The following is a 14379-nucleotide window of genomic DNA, read 5'->3' as shown; positions in this document are numbered from 1 at the left end:
ATAGATAGATAGATAGATAGATAGATAGATAGATAGATAGATAGATAGATCCTGAAGGAAATTTAGCAGCCAGTAGCAGTCACACAACACAGGACAGTAACAGTAGTAAGGGTATAAACAATATAACAGGAAGAATAAATATTTTTAAAAATCCTATCTACAGGCATATATACAGATATAAAACTACAACAATCTGGTATAAAATCTGTAACCTGAGATGAAAGAGGCAGTGTAATGATGACTGTACCAGGAGGCACTGTGCAGACAGGTAATGGCATATAATGACAATACTGACTAAACATGTACTGATATGTACAGGCAGTGGGAGAGTGCAAGTGGCCTAGACCCCTGCGGCAGAAACTGGCTCTTGGTACGTGGAATGTAACCTCACTGGGGGGGAAGGAACCGGAGCTTGTGCAGGAGGTTGAGAGGTACCAACTAGGTATAGTTGGGCTCACCTCCCACAGGGGGAGAGGCGCAGGGCAGGTGTGAGGATACTCACTAATCCCCGGCTGGTGACCATGCAGTTGGAATTTGTCCCGGTGGATGAGAGGGTCGCCTCAATGTGGATTAAAGCTCTCTGTTTACTGGTCAGTCTACATCCTGACCCTCACCTATGGTCATGAGCTGTGGGTAATGACTGAAAGAACGAGATTGCTCAGGAGCTTGGTCATCTGGGAGGAGCTCAGAGCAGAGCCGCTATTCCTCCGCATTGAGAGGAGCCAGCTGAGGTGGTTCGGGCATCTGATCTGGATGCCCCCTGGACGCCTCCCAGTGGGGGGTGTACCAGGCACGGCCTACCAGGACAAGACCCCGGGGTCGTTCTAGGACCCACTGGAGGGATTATATCTTCAAGTTGGCCTGGGAGTGGCCTGGCGTCCCCAGAAATGAGCTGGAGGAAGTTGCGGAGGACAGGGTCATCTGGGATTCTCTGCTCTCTCAACTGCTACTGTGACCCTATCTGGACTAGAGGTTAACAATCATGATGATGATGATGATATGTACAGGTAACAACATATAATGACAATACTGAATAAATATGTGTAGATGTTGGCACCAAAAATAAAGTGTCTAGATGTGGAGTGTCCAGATGTATAAGATGTGTGATAGGGCTACAGAAAGTGTAATATGTACAGTAAGGTGTTCAGATGTGCAGCTGGATAAAAAGAAACCTAAAGATTTTAGCATGAGATAAAACCTATGATTTATTTGGTATAGCTGATATTTGGTATCAGCTAACTAGCTCTGATATGGTCCATGGCACAGATGGACCATACAGAAAACCATAAAGAAACAAATATGAAGGCCCAAAGTCAAAGGGTCAGATAAATAGTAGAGTGGAGCCTCAGAGCCTTCTTCTCTGAAGCTCTAATTATTTCTAAAATAAAAAAAAAATCTGTTATTTTTACTTCTACTTTTTTATGCAATGACATTAACATATGTATGCTTGTATTTATTACAAGTATTGTAGTATTCAATTCCTGGATGGAAATTTTTTTTTCCCTCTTAATAGGCACAGCCAAGTAAGCTTTCCCATTGGTTAGGCCTTCAGGAGCTGAACTGATGGCCTAACATGTCGGATTAACCATTAACATAACTAGGAAGTGACAGTGGAATCAACCAATCAGGTTTTGATTTCCAATAGATGAAACCAATTTCCTGAGAAAAAAAACACAAGTAATGCTAATGAAGATGCATATCAACATTCAGTACTCAGTGACCCCCACATTGCTAAATTTCTCTGCACCCACAATGCACCGCTCAGCATTTTGCTATTACTGCATTAAAATAATTCCAGAATCATATAAAACATTAGTTGGTGATGTGGGTTGAAGTTTACACTAAGAAAAGTAGTCAGTCTTTATGATAAGTAGACAAATGCTATGTTACTTCAGCTAACATTACTAACCTAGGTTTTCGTCCTTTGGCTCCAAAACAGCAAGTTAGCTCACCAGCTTCTCGTTCAAATTTTCCCATTCCACCTTAAATGGTAACTGAGGTGCTTGAATGTAACTGCTGCACCATCTAAGGTGAAACGGGAAAATTCGAACGAGAAGCTTGTGAATGAGAATCGGACTTCAGTTTTCTGACTTTTCAGTGTTTGTCAGTTTCTTGTTGCAGAAATGAGCTGCAGTACTAGCTAGGTGAAATTGTTGTCTACATTGCTATGGTGACCAGCGGTCTGCACGCCAATCTTCAGGGTAAAGGTTAATGAATTAGCAGTTATACATTAACTCCAGCATTTAAAACTATTTATTGTTAAAACTGTGTTAAAATATTTATTTTTTACCTAAAAATGTAATACTGCTGTGGAGCTGCAACAGGGCAGTAAAAGAGCTGCATGCAGCTCCGATGCCACAAGTTGCTGAGCCTTTGTCTAACCAGTGGGTTTCTCTGAGCTCTGTTTCTGCTGGGAAAACAGCAGCAGCAGCTCATGTGGACTTTGTTCGTTATATCCATTGTTGTACACTTAGCATTGCACTGAAGTCCCAGAGGATTAAACATAAAGGGTTTTTTCTTCTATTTTGACTAAGTTTTGCTATTATTGACCAGAACTGAAGATTTAACTCTACATATACTAGGACCTCCATCCTACACTCTTAAAATGTATGCGTCTACATAGTTTGTGGCTTGGTTGTAAAATCATCATCATTTGTTAGGACATCGTTTACAATACCAGTTCCCTCAGGCCAAATTTTAGTCACTTTCAAATACACTATAAATATTTGTCTATAGTAGACAAATGTAAGCCTGGAAACACAATGCCATTACTGGGTTAGGCCTCTCCAACTGGGTTCCATGGCTCTGCAAAGAAAGAGTGACCTTCTCACTGGCCCTTCACAAAGTCACATTGAAGGGTATTCACTGTGCCCCAACGGGCTTGTCCTGGCTTTTGTCCGTGCCACTAGCTAAGGAGATAGGGTCACATGGCTGAATGGGTAAACATTTCAAAGATGCACCCCATGGGCCATCTTGGAGTGGATTTTAATGGGCTTATCCAAGCCAGTGCACAGAGCATTAATGCTTATAAGGGGAAAGGGGAGCTGCCCTCCTCCCCCACTGCCCTGACCGAATGCTTTAGCGAGTAAATAAAAGACTGAAGAAGGCAGCCTGGTTAGCTCTTGATCCCTTGGGAGCACATAAATGCATTGACAGCTATGTTTTAGCATTGATCAGCTAAGTACTAATTGGAGATATCAATATATTGTAGGTGTTGGCTGTATAAGGTCACCTAACCAGGATTTTTCTAAAGTGGCTCAGTTGCAGATGTCCCCTAAACACAAGTGTGGTTATATAATGTCATTTAAAGCGGTGGTCAAATTTACCCAGTTTCCTTCTTAACTCAAATGTAGTCAACCAGCCAAGATGTGTTTGGTGTCTGCAGGTTGCTTGTGAGGTTTTATATAGCAGCTATGATGCTATTGTAGCTAACAAGTAATGGAAGCGTATGTAAACTAATTAGCACTGTGCAAACTGCATGTATGAATCATCACACTTTAAAATGTGTCAAATCCATCCATCCATCCATTTTCTAAGCCGCTTCTCTGTTAGGGTCGCGGGGGGATGCTGGAGCCTATCCCAGCGGTCTTCGGGCGGAAGGCAGGATACTGTGTCAAATAGTTCTGTAATTTCAAACACACTTATGAGATTCTGCACAGGCAAACTGTGATCATTAGTTCTAGGCCTTTAGTTTAACAATGGTCTACAACAATGCTAAAAGCAAATGCTAAATGCTATCAGCCCCTATAGGATTCTAATAATATGTTAGCGCTAAGCTGACAGCAATTCACATGAAAAAAATGCTCCCTGGACATTTGAAGCATCTGAAAGACAGTAATATAACATATAATTTAGGCTGTAGCAGTTCAGTAAAATGTCCTGGTGTTAATCTTTTGTCATTGTTTTCAATTTCTGACTGAACAATTGACTGAAACCTGATTAGGCTACAGTTTGTATTCATAGTCAGTGATGCATCTAGAACTTCCTGAAGGCCTCAAGGGAAGTTTTTTCTCACAAAATTGGTAAATCAAAATGTGATTGGCTGCATCCTGTTTACCACATAAGGAAGTGTGTTTGAGATTGTTTAACAGCTAGACACCATTTGAGCCAAACTTGTGCTGAAATAGGCATACAATTTGGATAATGTTAACTGGTATATTGTATTGCTTGTTAGCTACATTAGCCTTATTGTTCCAGTTCAAAACTAAAGAAGCACACTTCAGACACCAAATATGTCTTGGGCTGATTGATGACATTTTGGCGGGGGAAACTGAGTAAACTTGCTTTTTGAGCAGACTGTTGTTTTAATATTCCAAAGCCATAACAAGCTGCACAATCACAAACATTACACACATACAACACACAGGTTGCAAGGTCATTTAAGGACATGATTGTAGTCTTGAGGCTTGAGAAACACCACAAAGACATGAAACCGGATCCTTATGCTGTGGAGCACAGTGACCACACTTTTGCCACACTATTTGGTTTGCATAGTGAGTCAGAATAGAATGTGAGAATGTCACATATTGGATGTCAGTACATCAGCATTATCATCAGAGAAGCTCTGTATCACCAGCAGTGAGACAGAAACACTGTCTGTCATCTCAGCTCACAGGTCATATGTATCGACCTTGTCATAGTAAGAGTGATGATCTAGGATGAAGGTTTGTCTTTCATATCTTAAATCATACAACTCTAAGAGCAGAGGACAATAGGTTCAAGATCAGCACTTTTACTGTAGGGCATATTATATATTTCATATATGGACTCAGCATATTAGCCATGATATTAGCCGTGGCTAAGATGTTACTATTTTAAAGGGCTCAAAATTTTACAGTTTCAATTATGAAACAGGACCTGGATTTTTACTCACTCGCTCACTGATGTTTAGCAGGCAGAAGATTCTCCACAAGGGGGCAATATTACCATTCATAATAGCTTTTACTGGTTTTAACTACTTCTCTGTAGAGGATGTGTTGACTTACTGTCACCTAGAAAATCAACAAAGCATTTATTTTGACCAGGGGTGCCCAAACTAATTATGTACAGAAAGTAGTCCTACTTTCATTTTTGCATCACCATTTTCCACCCTTTCCCTTTTTTTGGCTGTTTTTGTTGGGGGTTTTTTTTTCAGTGCTGTGGGCCTAAAAGGATGTGTAGCTGTCAAGAAGCCTCACTGAGAAAAGGAGACAGATGCAAAAAAGTTGCTGGTGTTCTCAGAACATTGGACTGACCATCACTGGTTGTTTGAGTTTGAAGCAGAAAATGCAACCAACTTCTAAGGTTGAACTTTGGACATGTGGAAAAATATCTCTGCAGATTTCTATGAAAAACTGAAATCAAGTCTCCTAAAAGAATGAAAGTTGTAATGAAGGCAAAGAGTGGACAGTAATTACTGAAAAAAAGATATTATATTTAGTTGTTGAGGCTTCCATGATACTGTTATTTACTATTAACTGTTAATTATATATTATTGGGACTGGAAAATGCATAACTTGTTCTAAATGGCCATTTTGACGGGAAATTAAATGAAAGAAAGGTGGTCTCTTTCTCTAAGGGCCCTTTAAATACAAGGATGGTACATTGAAAGGGAAATAGGTGATACAAGAAAGGAGGGGATGAGATAAAGGCATAGAGGGGATGATGAAAAATAGAAAGAAAGACAGAAAGAAAGAGAGAGAGATACACTGGGTGGCACATTGAGAACTTTTTCATGTTTTCTTTGTTTTGTTAATGTGTTTCGGCCGTGATTTCTGCTTGCGTTGCATTCATTTATGCGGTTATTCCAGCTGGTCTTAATTACAGCCAATGCCAAAAGGGATTTCCTCTGGACTGAACAGATTCTGATAATGAATCACCCAGGAGGGATGCGTCCAAACTGACAGTGTTAGTGTTGGAGTTCAGGGCCAAAGCAGCTTCACACAGACTCACAGACCCGCAGGACGCTCTTCTATCTCTATGACGTAACTCTATTGATCGGCCATTTCCTGCTTTGAACATCTGCGGCATAAACAAACTCCCTGATGGCTTTCAGTAAGCCGGAGGGACAGAAGAAAAGAGTGGCGGAGAGAGAGAGAGAGAGGGAGTGAAAGATGGAGGTGGAGAGGTGTTCTGTTACCCTGCTCTTGATGACTTGCCGAAAGTCACTCAAACTGAGCAACATGGGAGCAGAGAGAAAGAGGAAAAGTGAGAGAGAGACATTAAGTGAGCATCTCTCTCTCTCTCTCTCTCTCTCTCTCTGTCCCTCCCTCCCTCTCCCTCTCGCCTTCTGATGGCATTTAGTGTATATCAAAAAATTGATATAAAATCAAATTGAACACAACTGGATCAAATCAGTTTTACAGTATGCTTTTTATATGTATTTAGAATATAGAGAAGAAAGGAAGAAAGAAATCTGAAAGACAGAGAGAGAAAGAGAGAGAGAGAGAAGTAATGAGAAGAAGAAACAGAAAAAGAGACACAGAGACTGAAAAAGAGAGGGAAAAGAGGGATAGCAAGAAAACTGAGGGAAAGAGAGAAAGGCATAGAAAGAGGGAGAGAGGGAGAAAGCAAGAGACAGGGTGAGAATGAGAGAGAGAAAGTGAGGAGGAGAAAGAGAAAGATAGAGAGAGAGAGAGCCTGTGAAGGAGAGGGGGGGAAGAAAAAGGTGAGAGAGAGACTCTGAAAAAGAGGGGGAGGAAAGAAAAAAGGAGAAAGAGAACTTGTGAAAGAGAGGGGGAGTAAAGAAAGAAAGAGAGATAGACTGTGAAATAGAGGGGGAGGAAAGAAAGAGAGAGTGTGAAAGAGAGGGGGAAGAAAGAGAGAGAGAGAGAGAGAGAGAGAGAGAGAGACTTTGAAAGAGAGGGGGAGGAAGGAAAGAGAGAGAGAGACTGTGAAAGAGAGGGGGAGGAAAGAAAAAGGAGAGAGAGAGCCTGTAAAAGAAAGGGGTAGGAAAGAAAGTAAGTAGGAGAGAGAGAGAGAGAGAGAGAGAGAGAGAGAGAGAGAGAGAGAGATCGATGAACTGGGTCCTCTGCTGGTTCTCTGTGGGGAGATGAAGATGAGCAGGCTGGAAATCAATCAGCTCACAGACTGAACGCATCCATAACCTCCAGCTTGCCCAGCACCTCAAATTAAAACGTCCACACAGGAGAAAGTCTCTGACTGAGCTGTGCGTGGCAGCGCAGAAATAAAGCTGTCACTTAGCGCGGCTTAATGGGCTCATTTCTGCCTCAAACATTCCCATGTCAGGGAAAATGGGATCTTTTTTCTCCCCATTTATTTAACTCCTAAAACTGCAGGCTTAATAACCCATCAGGCAGAGCGGTACATTATGAGATACTGACACTAGTGTGCAGCAGTCTTAAAGATGAGGATATCAGAGCATATCAGCATGCTAATGTAGACTTCTAACAGTATAGCATAGCCTTATGTCCGATGACATCACAATTTCAGTACTGGTATTTATTATTTCCTTTAGAGACAAATGACAACACACAAATTCATTATCAGTTTGTGGATTTATTTACATTTGATAAAGAAAAGTTCAATTAAATGTTTTAGAGTTGTATATAAACGTTAGGTGCTGTAGATGTTTTGTGAAAATAAGTTAATACATCCTCTAAAGAGAGCACATGCCTGTATGTTGACCCACATTTAATAATAATAATAATAATAATAATAATAATAATAATAGTTTTATTTATATAGGACTTTACATGCCAGTGGCAGCTCAAAGCTTTACAGACAGGTGATAACATAGTTATAGAAGAGATCATTAGCATTTAATTAGAATCAGAATAAAATGAAGAAGATTAAATTACAAGATAATGATAAAAACCATGAGACATTCAGTTTCAGTCAATGCTAGTTTAAAGAGATACATTTTTAGATGCTTCTTAAAACTGAGCACTGAGCTTGACTGTCTAATAAAAGTTTAGATGTATAATAACTGAAAGAGTCTCTTCATGTTTTTTGTATTTTACAGAGGGTTTCTGTAGAAGGCCACTATCTGCTGGTCTTAGATTACGTGCACATAATCATCTGTCAAGCATGGTGGAGGTAGTGTTACTGTGACTTATAAAGCCTTATAAAACAGGGATAATGAGGGACTGGTAAAAAAAACAATCAGGGGCAGAGTCAACAAACAAGGGGGCTGAACCAAAACAAATGCACATGGAAGATCCAAAACACAAAGCACATGGACAGGACTGGGAGGGGCCAATCGTGACAGTTACAGCATGCAAATTCGTGGCTTTCTATTTATTTATTAATGGTGTAAATATTAAACACAGTGGGATGAATCCTGAAGTGTACATGGCTTTATTATCTGCTCAGATTCAGGCAAATGCTTCAGAAGTCTTTAGACGGCCCTTCAGTGTGCATATGGACAATGACCCAAAGTTTAGTGGGAAAGCAACTCAAGTTGTATGAAAATGGTTGCAGTTCCTTTGTTGTTCACCTAATTTGGATGTAAATATCATTAAATTAAAGCTGAAACTTTGCACTAGAGTCCAATGAGCTGTGATTATGATCTTTCACAGTATATAATACCAAACTTTTACAGCATGACTAGGAAAGCATGTGCCTGAACTACACAAAAACCCTTTCTTTCACTACTTTACTGCCACCGCCTATTTCCCTGCAGGGTTGCTCCGTAGAAGGTTTTTTTTTTTCTAAGTCATTATTTTGCAAACAGCCAGTTGTGATTAGTGTAATGCTGATTGGTGACATGGAGCTGGTAAGAGAAACATAATGTTCTTCTAGTAACCAAGAAATTTCAATTTTTTCGACATTTGTCCAAGTTACAAGCTAAATATAATGGCAGTTAAATGATGCTATGAGTAAAACATTCTGACAGGCTTTCTAGAGACTCGCCTCTGTAATATGATGTCAGCTGCCAACAGCAGAGGAGACACAACAATCTGACTCTGCAGATTTCCTGCAGTCAAAGACCTGCAGTAATGAATTAGTGACAGGATATGCAGACAGGATATGAAGACCAGAGCCATAAAGATAGAGTAACAAATCTGCTTTTACATATTAACATTACTCTAATATTAGTCTTAAACTCTTAAACAGCACAGTCCAGCATGCCATATTCTAGAAGTAACCAAATTAAATGTTGTTTAATTAATTTATTCATATATTTGATTGATTTTAATTAATCAATATATTTAATTCATTTATTTAATTATTTAATTCATGTATTTATTTATTTTTCATTTAGTGGGTAATTGGTATAAAAGCATGCTCTGAAAATATGAAAAGTAACTTTTCTCTGAATACTGCCTTTTCAAATTGCAAGGTGGACTGAATACAGACACTTTATGCTACACCCTGTAAGATTTTTTGATTGTGTTCAAAATTATGTTTTAACAATTGTAAACATGTTCTCTGTAAACAGGGATTTTTCCAGATGCTTTTTCTTTTCAGGGCAAAACTGTCCTGGTGAGGCCTCTACTAAAAAGAGTGGCATAGATTCGTACAAAATAATTTTAGACCAATTTCTAAATGTCCTTTTTAAAGTAAAGTCCTAGAAAACATTATTTTTAAACAATTTAAAGTAAAGTTTCAATTGAGTTTCCATAGTACTAAGACAGCATTGGTTTATGTTGTCGTTGACCTCAGGCTCAGCGTGATGCACAGTTTTGGTTGTTCTCTTATTGTCTTAATTGGATCTTAGTGCAGCTTTTGATATCATTGATCAGAAGATTCTAATCCACCATCTTGAATGCTGGGTCGGCCTTTGACGCACAGTTTTGGATTGGTTTAAATCATATTTAATGAATAGACATGAATGGAAACTCTTTTATTAAATCATTGAGTCCTACAAGGTTCAGTATTAGGGCCCTTGCTTTTCTATTTGTACTTGCTATCTCTAGGTGATGTCATTAGCAAACATATCAAATTTCATAACTGTCCTGATGACACACAAATATACATTTGATAATCAAGACTCTGTTGATAGGCTTACCAGCTATGTGTCAGATATTTCTCAGTGCATGTCAAAGCATGAAACTTTGTACTAAAAGTCAGAGAAAGTTGCTTAATGAGAAGTTAACTTTATATACCAAGTCTGAAGTATGAAACCCGGATGTGATCAAAGTTGATCACTGTAATGATCTTCTTACTGGAAAAAAGCAATGCATCCTCTACAACACATACAAAGTGCAGCAGCACAGATCCCAACAAAGGAGAAATCATATGACTCGTGTTTTGAAAGAAATTGCTACCTGTATCTTTCAGGATAGATTTTAAAGGTGCTAAATGACCTTAGACCTCCTTCTATAAAATACAGAAAACATGAGAGGAGAGGGCTTGTTCCATTATTCTGGTTCTATTCAGCCTTTAGTCAGTCTAGCTCAGTGCTCACTTTTAAGAAAAAATTGAATACATGTCTCTTAGCATTCAATTAAAATTATGTTCCTTTTTGTTTTAATTTGACCGGTGTCACTATGTTATATGGTTTTACCTTAATACTCATAGTTGCTGATATTGCTGTTATGCTTTATTACTTGACTGTAAAGCACTTTGTGCTGCCAGTGGTATGAAAAGTGCTCTTGAAATGAAATTATTACTATTATTATTATTATATTATTATTAGTAGTAGTAGTAGTAGTAGTGTTACCACCTTGACGACATTACAAAACTAAAACTAGTTAATTACTTGCAGATTAAGGGGTTAGCATTATTCAAATATTACTCAAATGCTGAGCATTCTATGGCTTTCCTAAGGCCATCCAGCCATTTTATAGGCCATGCTGAGAAAATGAAAGCATTCATGCAGACAGCTGGACTGTATTGAAAAAAAAAGAAAAAAAAGAGGACAGTATGGACACGGTGGCAGAAGTGCCGAGCTTCAGGCACACACATGAACGCACACACAGAATGACAGCAGGAAAGTTTGTCCTTCAGTCAGTGTCCGTCCTCTTCCTCCAGTCAACAGGATGCACCGCAGTCCTGGTGAGACTGGAGGAGTCCGTAAATAAAATGTAGCTAATGTTGGAAGAAAACCTCTCATCTGCACTTTGTGTAGTGTTTTACACAGTGTAGCTGACTCCTCTCCCTATGCCCTCTGGACTTGCCTGGGGCTTGAGAAGATTATGCGTAAACAACATACAATACAAAATGTTTTCTCTCTTGGAAGTTGTTGGAAATATATCACTGCTGTTGTAAGACATTAATATTTCAAACACATGTTTAAAATGAATGATAAACTGACAGAAGCAGCATAAACAGTTTAGGGATTGGCTCGAAAAAACAGACAACACGTCATTTTTCAGTTTGTTTTGGCACTTCACAATGAAGGGGGTGGTGGGGAGAGGGCTTTTCCTGCTTGCGGCTTCAACAGCAAGCTCATTTTATCAAAGTGTGGGAATTTCCTCGTGAACATGTATGGAATGACAGGAGCTTTTCTATTCATATTTCAACAAGTGACCTGCCTCCTCCTTTATAATGTCTCTGGTAATCTGGTAGATTACTTTATTAGACTTCTCTTTGGCATATGGTGTATTTATATTATTTGATTTTCATGAATTATTGTTGTGCACATGGAATGAAACACCATATATGTTACTGTTTAACACTAAAAAGTAGTTAAAAAGTCAGAAATGCACAATTAAATTGCAGATGCAGTTCACTATGTAACTAATTATATGTAATAATTATGTTATTGCATTTAAATAGTATACTATTACAACAGTAATAATTCAAGAGGGAAAGTTTTTTTTATGTGTTACTGTATGCGCACTAGAGCTGATGTCATTCCCAGCAGCAGTCTAGGAAACCCATATAAGCCCAGTGAAGGGGAAAAGGTGGCTGAAGGACAATCCTTTGCTGAATCGTTCGTCTCCTGCCTGGCCTTGCTGAGCAGAGAAGATCAGAACCATTCTACCTGCTGGTCACACCATGGGGTCAAACCTCTCCATGAAAGAGTGCTGATCCTGGATCAGGTTTTACAACTCCAGCTGAAAGGAGTGCAGGACAGGTGGGAGATGATTCTACATCAGTGGTTTTGCTGAGAGATGCTTTATCTGTATGAAGGCAGAAGTGCTGGTGGAGGCTGGAGCCACTGAGGTGCAAGGTTTGGCACGCAGCCCTGGTGCAACTAATCCCCCACACTGAAACCCCCCCTTCCACCAAATTACTGCTGCTGCTCATAACAGCACTGCACAAAGCCACTCTGCTCTAAGTGAGATATTTTAGCTTGCAGTACAGATTGCTCTAGTAATAAATCTTGAAATGCCTCGTCTTACCTGTAATTTAATTAAAAAATCTGAGAAATTCACAGAATTTAATTTGTAATTGTAATTTGCATTGAAACAAATTTTCAAACAATACCACTTCCAAACAATACCACATGAGTTTGTAAGTAAAACAGAGGAGCTTTTATTGTCATTTGAATTTGAAGTTCCTTGTATCCTTGTATCTCCATTTTTGTCATTTTTCAGTTTATGATGCATTTTGAAAATGCCTGCTGTTCTTTACATTGTGTGTAAATTTACGGATGAATAAATCAAAAGAAATAGCCCAAAAATGCTTCAAAGAAATTCTAGTTTCATTGACTTACATTAAAAGCGAAGTAGGTTTTTTCCTTCTCAATAAAATTTATCCAGTTGAACATTAAAATTTTTGTCTTTGTAGTGTATTCAATTGAATATAGGTTAAAAAGGATTTGCAAATCATCGTATTCTGTTTTTATTTATGTTTTACACAACGTCCCAACTTCATTGGAACTGGAGTTATAATTTCATCTGAATAATTAATGCACAACAAAATTAGAAAATGTTTGTCAAATGAAAAAAAAAATTATATAAAGGGGAATTTTGCCCATTTTCCTAATTCTTTTATTATTTTAATCATGAAGATGCAAAGTCATTCAGAGTGCGAAATGCTAACCCTAGAAACCCATTATAGTGACAGGAACAAGATGCCCACCTCTAAAACCTCCCTCGTAGAAAAATATTCTGTTAAATTGTGGTGATTATACTGCCTGATGTCGGAGACCTTGGTTTACCACAGTTTTGAGAAGTTTTCAGCTTAGGATAGTAAGCTGTCTTAGAATGGATTTTTATAGAGCCATTTGTAGTGAAGACGTTTGTACAAGGTGCTATAAAGCAAAATAATCTCTAAAGAGGACTTTCCATATTTATAACTATTTCACTATTTCACCATCATCAACATTACATAACACGTAGGTGTCATGCACAGGTTTATGGTTGTTCTGAATAGTAAATAGGCAGGATTTTTCTCTCATTAGAGATCTTTAAATCAGTGTGAAGTGAGTAACAATAGAGTCGGTCACTCTGGGCAGGAGCATTTAGATGGACGTTTATACTTGAATGGCCTTCCACAGACAGCTGCTGCATTAAAGAACGCAGTGCATGGTTCATTTAGGTCAGCTGAATGTCTCTGGCCACTAGAGGAACAGTAAGTAACAGATTAGATTAAAAGAAGATGTAAGACTCTTCAGTCAGCAGTCTGTCTACAGATGTCAAACATGTGGATGCGCTGTGTCTGAAGGATGAAAACGATGATGTGGCCTCAAAAGAGCTGTGAGATTAGGGAGGAAAGGAGATGCTGACCGTACAGATTGTAGGCTGACTGTCCAACCCAGATCCAAGAGATCAAGCCAAGAGTATATTGAAGTAAACAGCGAAACGGGATAATATTCATCTAGGGCAGCAGTGTTTAGTGGACTGCTCTTTACAAGTGACTAAGACATGGAAACTGTGCAGTTAAAGGGACAGCTCAACCAAAAAATTACTTTTCCCTTAGGCCAAATGTAGCTGACCACCTGAGACATCATTGGTGTCTCAAGTTTGCTTCTTAACTTTTGGACTATAATACAGCTGTCACGCCTCCCGCAGGCTTAGCAGAGACTAACACTCCTCACTCCATTCAGAAACCCAACTCCCAGAATCCACAGGGGATCACATAACTGGAGATTCTAAACTGTCAACCTATTCATGCTTAGCCATGATTATTGATTGTTGACACTTGTTCTAGTGCCTATATTACCTGTTTTTGTCCATAGCCTCATTGTGAAGTTGTTGTAGTCTACTGTGCATTACCAAGCCCTTATTTCTGTGTTTGACTTCCTGGTTTTGTTTTCTTGCTCATTTTCTCGTTCTGTTTTCTAGCCTGATCCCTTTTTGACTCTGTTCTCTCTTTCATGACCTCTAGCTCATGTTTGCTCACTCTGATTGAGCTTATCTTGCATTCCCCCTGGGTTCTGGATTATCCCTTATTAAACATTTTAACCAAAGTCTGCTCTGCGAGACTTTCAAAGCCGTCACAACAGCTAACAAGCAATGGAAACTGAAATTACTTCTTGCAATTTCAAATACGTTTCTGTCACTGTATGCCGTACTGCATTTATAAAAATGGACAATAGTACAG

Source organism: Pygocentrus nattereri, chromosome 1 (genome assembly GCF_015220715.1).
Source record: "Pygocentrus nattereri isolate fPygNat1 chromosome 1, fPygNat1.pri, whole genome shotgun sequence".
NCBI lineage: Eukaryota > Metazoa > Chordata > Actinopteri > Characiformes > Serrasalmidae > Pygocentrus > Pygocentrus nattereri.
The sequence above is the reverse complement of the archived record's forward strand: the minus strand, read 5'-3'. Positions refer to the sequence as shown.